The following is a 9,848-nucleotide window of genomic DNA, read 5'->3' as shown; positions in this document are numbered from 1 at the left end:
CCTTGCACAAATTTTGTGCATTGGGCCTCTAGTCTACATACTATATAAAAGCCAAGTGACCAGAAAGACCAGAACAACTTGAACAACTGGAACAACCAGTTGCTATGACACACACTGTAGCCAACCAACTGGCCCAATCAGGGGGCGGAGACAGCTGGCCAACCCCTGTGGCCCCTTCTCTGTCTGGCCCAGCCCTGATTGAACTTGGTCAGGGCAGGCTGGCCAGACCTCACCCATGCACAGATTTGTGCACCAGGCCTCTAGTTCTAAATAAGCCTTGCTGGGTAGAGTAATCTTGGTTGTAAGCCCTTGCTTTTCATCACTTTGAATATTTTGTGCCAATCTCTTCTGACTTGCAAAGTTTATGTTGAGAAATTAGCTGACAATCATATGAGTGCCGGAGCCTGCCGGCATCAGTCGAACAGTACCTGCAAGGGGGGTGAGGATGAGAAATGACAGACAGAGAACAGGATGGGATCGGGAGGATGCAAGCACTTCCCGCTTGCCATCCTGAGTTTATTTTTCTCCACACTTTTATACAGGGTCAGTTACATTCCATACATTACATCATTCCTATAATATAAGCATGATTATACCCCTTTGTTTAAGGTTTCCTACTGACCTTTACAAAAAGCTCCTTATCTTGTCTAAGATCCTAACGGCTATACCTATGCATACACCCCCGATGCCCCCTAAATTCCTTACCATCATATAGTCTAGCCATGCTTCTTGCTGAAGGGTAATTACGCTTATACATTAACTGTGCTTAAAGGTTAACTACGTTTTAGGGGGCTGAATGTGTGATTACTAACTATTGTGCTTAGGGGTCTCTAAGCCTAAGAGGGGGGCAGGATGTATGACTAACCTTGGGAACAGGCAGGCCACTTTGTGAAACCTGCCCTCTCAGGACTTTGTCAACTGAGGTTGCTCCCGACATATGAGCATTCCTTTGTAGGTAACTAATTACTTTTCTCTTGCTGCCTTTATGATTCTCTCTTTGCCTTTAACCTCTGCCATTTTTATTATGATGTGTCTTGGTGTGACTCATTTGGGACTCTCTGAACTTCCTAGACTTGTGTGTCTTGTTCCCTTGCTAGATTAGGGAAGTTTTCCATCATTATTTCTTCAAATAGGTTTTCAATTCCTTGCTCTCTCTCTTCTCCTTCTGGTATCCCCGTGATATGAATTATGATGCAAATGTTGGTACACTTGGAGGTGTTCCAGAGGCTCCTTATACTGTCTTCATTTGTTGCTCTGATTGGGTGTTTTCTCCTACCTTATGTTCCAAATCACTAACTCAATTGCCTGCTTCATTTAATCTACTGGTAATTTTCTCAAATGTACTGTTCATTTCAGTTATATTATTCATTTCTGACTGGTTCTTTTATATGTTTTCTATTTTTATTTTTATGTTTCCTATTTCTTTGCTAAAGTTCTTTTTTTAAAGATTATTATTTTTTTAAATATATTTTATTGATTTTTTACAGAGAGGAAGAGAGAGGGATAGAGAGTTAGAAACATCGATGAGAGAGAAACATCGATCAGCTGCCTCTTGCACACCCCCTACTGGGGATGTGCCCGCAACCAAGGTATATGCCCTTGACTGGAATTGAACCTGGCACCCTTGAGTCCACAGGCCGACGCTCTATCCACTGAGCCAAACCGGCTTAGGCTCTTTGCTAAAGTTCTTAGTGGAAATTCTACTCTTCCTTTAAGTTAATTGAACATGCTTATAACCAGTGTTTTAAACTCTGCATCTGGTATATTGTCTTTCTTCATTTTGTTTAGTTCTTTTCTCTGGACTTTTGTTCTGTTCTTTCAATTGGAGCATGTTTCTTTGTCTCCTCATTTTAGCTGCCTCACTATGTTTGTTCCTATATATTACTAAGAGATTCTACTTCTCCTGATCTTGGTAGAGTGGCCTTTATGTCATAGGTGTCCTTATTACATCTAGTGGTGAAGTATCCTTGGCCAATTAGCTGGATGTGTCCCTTGTGTGGGTAGTGTGTAACCTCTGTTGTAGTTGAGCCTTGATTGCTGTTTGCATGTCAGTGGGTGGAATTGACTCTCACGCTGACTGGTTGTGAGGACTGGCTGTGACCACAGTGGAAGAACTGTTGTGCAGGAGTTGACCACAAGGAACAGGATTCACTTTAATGGGGCTCTTGTGCCTGCTAATCTTCCCTTTGAATGTGTCATTTGTGGAGGTAATTGGATGGTTCTGGGTTCTGGGGATTTTTGGGAGGGGCTCTGGTATAGGCCAAAGTCAGCCACTAGCTATGCCCTGGCCAGGGCCACCTGATAGGAGCTATAAAGTGATCTGCAGATGGTTGCCATTTGTCCTGGGATTGGAAATACCTGAGAGAGGCCAAACTGTGAACTGAGGCTGGCTGCCACTAGTGCCGGGCTTTGGGCTACATGAGGTACAGGGTACATTGATGCCTGTCACTGCTTATTTGGGGTTTGGGGAACTTTGAAAGATTTTAGGAAAGTTTATAGTAGAGCAGCCATTTATATGAAAAAGCTGCTGGAAGTGACTTGGGTGGGCTGACAAATTGAGTGAGGTGGGGTCTCAGGTCAGGGTGTACAGTGTTTGCCAACTTGATGGAGACTCCAATATGGCACCTGTCTGCCTACTTGGTGTGTGTTGGGGGAGGTCCCAGCAAAGAAACAATGGCCTCTGCAAGCACTTTGTCTGGGAGAAAGCTGCCCACCAGACCTCTCCCTAAAGCCAGAGGACTCCGTTCCCTTCCATATGTTCCTGATACCTTTCAAGCATCTGCTCCAGCAATGGAGCTCAGAGTGAGGGAGTCCCAGTAAGTCCATGCTCTGGCCCTTTAATAGGAAGGCCCCAGATGCCAGAAGCCCTCTATATCCCTTAGTCACAATCCCTCCTGGTTTTCAGAGCCAGAAGTTATGGGGACTTCTCTTCCCAGCCTTGTATCCTGGGCAGGGGAACCTGATGTGGGGCTGGGACCCCTCACTCTTCAGTGGAAACCTCCTCAGCTGAGATATCCCTCTCAATTTTTAACCACCACACCAGCCTGTTCTGTGTCTCTACCTCTCCTTCTAGTCTCCATGTGGCTTCTTCTATGTATCCTTAGTTGTAGGACTTATGTTCAGCTAGACTTCAGGTGGATCTGAATGATGGTTGTTCTGTATTTTGGTTGTAATTTTGATGTGGTTGTCGAAGGACGTGAGGGCAGTGTGTACCTACTTTGCCATCTTAATGTTTAAAAATCACTCATCCCCCCATTTAAACCTCAGCTTCAAAGCATTGAGTTAATCAAACTCTTAAATGTATAACACTTTATCATCATTAGGGTGTACAATAACTCTCTTATTATATTAACTTTTAGTTTTTTTGTCCCAAATTTACATCCATTTTCCTCAGTTTCAGAGAGAAAGAATGGCAAACAGACAGTTAGTACAGACTTGAAAGTTAGAATCTTTTGCTAGGTTGTAACAAAACATTTGGTAAAATTGTTGCCTGATGACTTAGAAGGCAAAATTACTAAAACAAGAATGAATGTTAATGTAGGTTGACATTTCTAATGCTTTGAAATGTTAAGCAAAAACAAAAACTGTCATGGCTGAAAACTGTTCTAAAAGGGTTTATTGAGCCCTGTCTTAGCCATAGAAGGACTAGATTAGATCCTGGGCATGCAATCTGAACCACCAGCAGTAGAGCTAGGCAGAGAAGGCCAACATGTCCTCATCTTGGGGTTGATGGGCGTGGTTTTTACACTTCAAGAAGAGGGAAGAAAGGTGTAAGCTGTTGTGAAAGCATTATATTGGCTATAGATACGTGGGGCAGGAGAAGGTGAAGCAGGGCTAGTGCTGGGGCAGGTGCAGATCCATGAGGAAGAAGTGTGTGCTTCTTTGGATTGGTTGTGGCTCCATAAAGTTTCTGTTTTCCAAGAAAGCTCATGAATGCCCAGATTCCACCAGAGCAAGAATTAAACTTCACTGAGATTTCAGTTTTAAGGAGGTGAAGGCAGCTTCTTGTGTGAACGTGGAAGAGGCAGGGTTGGTTAAGGAATGGATGGAAAAGAACTTAAGGACTGGAGAGGAAGAATTCATTTCAATAAACATACAGCTGATCCAGCAGTAAATCCCGTGGAAGTAGGAAGAGGAGTGGGGCAAGAGTGATCCTCTCAAACTAAAACTTGTGTAAACAAGAAGTAGAGCCTTCTGGGGGCCAGTGGCACCTGGTTATTCTTTTTTTTAATATTATTGTCTAAAGTTTTACATATGTCTTCTTTTTCTCCAATTGACCCCCCAAGCCAATCCCACCAGGGGCAAGCCCCCACTGCCCCAGTGTCTGTGTCCATTGGTTATGCTAATATGCATGCATACTAGTCCTTTGGTTGCTCTCTAACACTGCCCCTGTTTGTCTCTGGATCTATTTTTGTTCATCAAATTATGTTCATCATTATATTCCACATATGAGTGAGATCATGTGATATTTATCTTTTTCCGATTGGCTTATTTCACCTAGCATGATGCTCTCCAGTTCCATTCATGCTGTTGCAAATAGTAAAAGTTCCTTCTTTTTTATAGTGGCATAATATTCCATCGTGTAGATGTACCACAGTTTTTTAATCCACTCATCTGATGATGGGCATTTAGTCTGTTTCCAAATCTTAGCTATTGTAAATTGTGCTGCTATGAACATATGGGTGCGTAGATCCTTTCTGATTGGTGTTTCTGATTCCTTGGGATATATTCCTAGAAGTGGGATCACTGGGTCAAATGGGAATTCCATTTTTAGATTTTTTGAGGAAACTCCATACTGTTCTCCACAGTGGCTGCACCAGTCTGCATTCCCACCAGCAGTGCTGGAGGTTTCCTTTTTCTCCACATCCTCACCAGCATTGGCGTTTATTGATTTGTTGATGATAGCCATTCTGACAGGTGTAAGATGGTACCACATTGTTGTTTTGATTTGCATCTCTTGGATAATTAGTGACTTTGAGCATTTTTTCATATATCTCTGGGCCTTCTGTATGTCCTCTTTTGAAAAGTATCTTTTTAGGTCCTTTGCCCATTTTTTGATTGGATCATTTATCTTCCTTTTATTGAGTTGTATGAGTTCTCTGTAAATTTTGGAGATTAAACCCTTATCGGAAATATTATTGGCAAATACGTTCTCCCATGCAGTGGGCTTTCTTATTGTTTTGTTGATATTTTCTCTGGTTATTCTTTTTAGAAAATCAGGGCAATAGCTCTAGCCAGTTTGGCTCAGTAGATAGAGCTTTGGCCTGTGGACTGAAAGGTCCCGGGTTCCATTCCAGTCAAGGGCACATGCCCAGGTTGCAGGCTCAATCCCCAGTAGGGGTCATGCAGGAGGCAGCTGATCAATGATTCTCTCTTATCATTGATGTTTCTATCTGTCCCTCTCCCTTCCACTCTGAAATTAATAAAAATATATTTTAAAAAAGAAAGAAAGAAAATCAGGGCAATAGCCATCTGGAAGTTAAGTTCCAACATACATTCAGGAATGTGAGCAGTCTTTTGTTGGTTTGGCCTGCAGTTTGTCTCTTCCTTCCACCCTCTGGTCTGCTGTAATTACTTTAAAACATCTAATTTTCTGTCTGTTAGGAATTATTAACAAAGGGGTGATTTCAGCAACTAATGGGGCCCTAATGAAATAACTAACAAAGAGATGTTGAAAACATATTTCTTTAGTTTGAGAGGATCACTCTTGCCCAACTCCTCTTCCTACTTCCACGGGATTTACTGCTGGATCAGCTATATGTTTATTGAAATGAATTCTTCCTCTTCATTTCTTAAGTTCTTTTCCATCCATTCCTCAACCAACCCTGCCTCTTCCACGTTCACACAAGAAGCTGCCTTCACCTCCTTAAAACTGAAATCTCAGTGAAGTTTAATTCTTGCTCTGGTGGAATCTGGGCATTCATGAGCTTTCTTGGAAAACAGAAGCTTTCTGTTACCCCAGATTTCTGATCCAAAGCCTTTAATATAAGGGGAGGAACCCAAAACAATGGGATCTGCAGCCAAAGAAAGAGATCCCAAAGCTTTTTAGGGCAGCTGTGTGAATTTCCTGCTTTGTGGCCCTCCCTGCCCATATATACTAGCTCTCCTGTTCTTGTACTTTCTATTGAAAGGAATTTTAGAGACAGGACAGGGAAAAGGGGGCTCCATGGGAGACGACTGCATATGTGAAGGGCAGAGCTAGCTCTAAGATGCCAGAATGCTTTATCTTACTTTCACAGAGGATAGAGAAATGTTACAAGATAAGGGGAGAGGAAGTGGGGGACACCAGGTGGGCTTTGGACTTTGAAACTGATACCCTGCAAAAGAGTAACCAATTAGGAAAGCAGAGGGTCATAAAATGGAGAAGGGTCCAATTAGAAGGGAGCATAGATAGACAAAGAACTTACAGCCTTTAAAACCTTAGACAAAGGGGCTTGGTTGGTGACCCCCTTGGAGACCCCTCCCTATATGGGAGTTTGGATTTGCTTCCAATAAATTTCCATACTTTTGTAACAAGTCATTTTAGTCCACAAGTTTTATTCTTCAAATTTCATGAGACAAGAACCCACAAGGAAAGTCTATTCACCAAACCCCACGTTACACTATCACAGTTCAATAAACTTTGGAGATTAAAATATCAAGTCTTAAAAATAATGTACTTTAAATTCTTCATCCTTCCCAAGATGTGTGATTTTGGGCAAGTTACCCTCTGTGCCTCTGGCCCTCATTAGTAAAATTGGGAGAACAACACGAACTTTATAGGGCTAATTTAAAAAATAAAGGGAATAATTTATTTAAACTTTCAGTACTGGACCTGGCCCAATGTAAACACTCATTTTTAGTTCAACAGATAAAGAGACTGATGCTCAAATAGAAAAATTGATTTACCCAAAGTCATGTGAAATTACTCACTGCTCCTCACTTGTTATAAATTTCTCACTTTCTTAGCCAGATTATCTTTGTTTATTACACATTAACCAACTCCTAGGGTAGAAACCACCTCAATGATGGTCTAAGATCTCTGCCTTCCCAAGTCTCTGTGTTCCATTGTTTTAGCTTTCTTGGGGGCAAGAATTCTGTTCATGAGAAAAATGGTTCAGGATCCTAGGCTCAGCAGGGAGCCACGTGAAAGCACTTCCTGTCATAGTCCACTAGACTGTACCACATAACTGCTGCCTCCTCTTCACATCTTCCAGCAGAGCCACATATCAAATTTCTGTCATTTTCTTTCTAGAATGCTGAAATAATCTCCGATTTGTGTTTTTTCTTCCAGGCTCTTCCCCTTCAATGTTTTCCCCCTTTACCTTGCTGCTACTGACACTGCTAAACATCTGAATAGTGATATTCCTCAATGAATAAAGAGCCAATAAGGCTAACCAATCTACACTAATAAAAGAGAAAAATGCTAATTGACCATACCTTTGCTATGCCCACAGCCAATCAAGAGTGATATGCAAATTAAGCCAACAAAGATGGAGGGTAAATTTGCATATGCAGGAGGGGCGGGCTGCACCTGATGCTGCCAGCTGGGACCAGGCCATCATTTGGGATCAGGCAGGCCAGGCGGGCAGTGCTTGACATCTTCTGCAGGGTTGAGCTGATAGGTAAGCGAGCGGGGGCAGGAAGAGCGCTTGACGCTGCCCACGGGGTCCAGGCCACCATCGGGGACCAGACAGGCTGGGCAGGCAGCACCTGATGCCGCCTGCTGGGTCGAGGTCACGATAGGTAACCGGGCAGTGGGGCAGGGACAGTGCCTGACTCCATCCATGGTGTCCAGGCCACCATGGGGAACCGGGCAGGCCAGGCGGGCAGCGCCTGATGCCGCCTGCTGGGTCGAGGCCACAATAGGTAACCGGGCAGTGGGGCGGGGGGCAGTTCCTGACTCTGCCCGCAGTGTCCAGGCTGCCATGGGGAACCAGCAGGCCAGGTGGGCAGCGCCTGATGCCTCCTGCTGGGTCGAGGCCACGATAGGTAACCGGGCAGTGGGGCGGGGGCAGCTCCTGATGCCGCCCACGGTGTCCAGGCAGCTATCGGAACCCTGGGTAGGCTGGGGTGGCCAGGGTCTCTGGGATCACTGTCTGCGCCCGGGCCACCTGTGGACACCGGTGGAGCAGGCTGGGGTTGAACATTTTAATGAAAATGGGATGCCTGTGCCCCGGCCCACCGCACCGGTTCCTGGCGAGGAGAGGGCAGTGGGCAGTTAGCAGGCACCAGGGCTTGGAAGGGACTGGGAGCAACCTGCAGGCATGCTACCAGGGAGAGGTGCTGAACCATGATGACGCAGAGGGCTGGCTGAGGGAGGCACGCAAAGGTGCAGATGAGGTGGCTCTCGCTGGCGCTGAGCTTGAAAAGTTCAACCAACAGCCTGATGAACTAAATCGCCTTTCTGAAGAAGGTGCATGAAGAGGAGATCGCTGAGCTGTAGGCGCAGATCCAGTATGCTCAGATCTCCATGGAGATGGACATGTTCTCCAAGTCCGACCACTCTGCCACGCTCAAGGACATCGGGGCCCAGTATGAGAAGCTGGCTGCCAAGGACATGCAGAATGCCAAAGAATGGTACAAGAGCTGCTTCACCGTGCTGACCGAGAGCACTGCCAAGAACACCTACGGGGTGCGCGTCACCAAAAAGGAGGTGTCTGAAAGCCGCCGCCTGCTCAAGGCCAAGACCCTGGAGATCAAAGCATGCCGGGGCATGAACGAAGCTCTGGGAAAGCAGCTGCGAGAGCTGGAGGATAAGCAGAACTCTGACGTTAGTGCTATGCAGGACACAATCAACAAATTAGAAAATGAGTTGATAACTACAAAGAGTGAAATGGCATGATATTTAAAAGAATACCAGGGCCTCCTCAATGTGGTTTTGGACATTTACATTGCAGCTTACAGGAAACTCTTGGAAGGTGGGGAGACCCAGCTCAGTTTCACCAGCGTGGAAAGCATAGCCAGTGGCTACTCCCAGAGTCCCCAGATATTTGGTTGATCTGCCTAAGGTGGTTTACAGACTAGCTCCTACTTGATGTCCTCTCGCTCCTTCCCTTCTTAATACACCAGCCACATCCAGGAGGAGCAGATTGAGGTGGAGGAGACCATTGAGGCTGCAAAAGCCGAAGAAGCTAAGGATGAACATCCCTCTGAAGGAGAAGCCGAAAAGGAGGAGAAGGGGAAGAAAGTGGCTGATGAAGAGGAAGGAGAGGAAGAGGAAGAAGGTACCAAGGAAGAATTTGAGGACCCAAAGGAGGAAGAAGGAGGTGAAGGTGAAGGAGAAGATGCCCAAGAAGCTGAGGATGAGAAGAAAGATGAAGGTGCTGGGGAGGAGCAAGCAACCAAGAAAATATTGAGCCCCCCTTCCCTTAATTATTTCAGGAATAATCCTCCCAAAACCAGGTCAACCCTGTCACCAACCAAGCAGTTGAGTTCCCCATACTATATGAATTAAGAAGTCAATATATATAACATTCTGAGGTGACTCAGGTTGGACATTAAATGTTGTGCTGCCAGCCTGTGCATGGTCGATGCTTGTGAGTTCAGGATCTATGACAATGTGAATAATTCAGATGCTTACAATAAAAACACATGAATACATGAATTCACTGATGTTAATGTTAAACTTCATGGAAAAAAATAGTCCTTTGAATCTTTGGTGGTTAGAAATTAAAGACCTCAAATCATGTGTGATAAACAATAAATAAAGTTGCATCGAATGACAAAAAAAAAATACATTAGGGGCCAGGAAACGTTCAAAGAACTGGGGAACCATTCTCAAATCAGGAAGGGAAGTCACAGGGTGTATATTATTGCTATGAATACAGTATTTCCTATTACTTACAACATATACAATGTAATGTATT

At 44.5% G+C, this 9,848-nt stretch overlaps 1 pseudogene; it reads left to right on the top strand.

The window, feature by feature from the left end:
- Positions 1 to 8,220: 8,220 nt before the first annotated feature.
- LOC129150528 (neurofilament light polypeptide-like) lies at positions 8,221 to 9,338 on the top strand (annotated as a pseudogene).
- The last annotated feature ends 510 nt before the right edge of the window (positions 9,339 to 9,848 follow it).

The sequence above is a fragment of the Eptesicus fuscus genome, chromosome 10 (assembly GCF_027574615.1).
Source record: "Eptesicus fuscus isolate TK198812 chromosome 10, DD_ASM_mEF_20220401, whole genome shotgun sequence".
NCBI lineage: Eukaryota > Metazoa > Chordata > Mammalia > Chiroptera > Vespertilionidae > Eptesicus > Eptesicus fuscus.
Note: the sequence above shows the minus strand (reverse complement) of the source record. Positions and strands in the feature narration are given on the sequence as shown.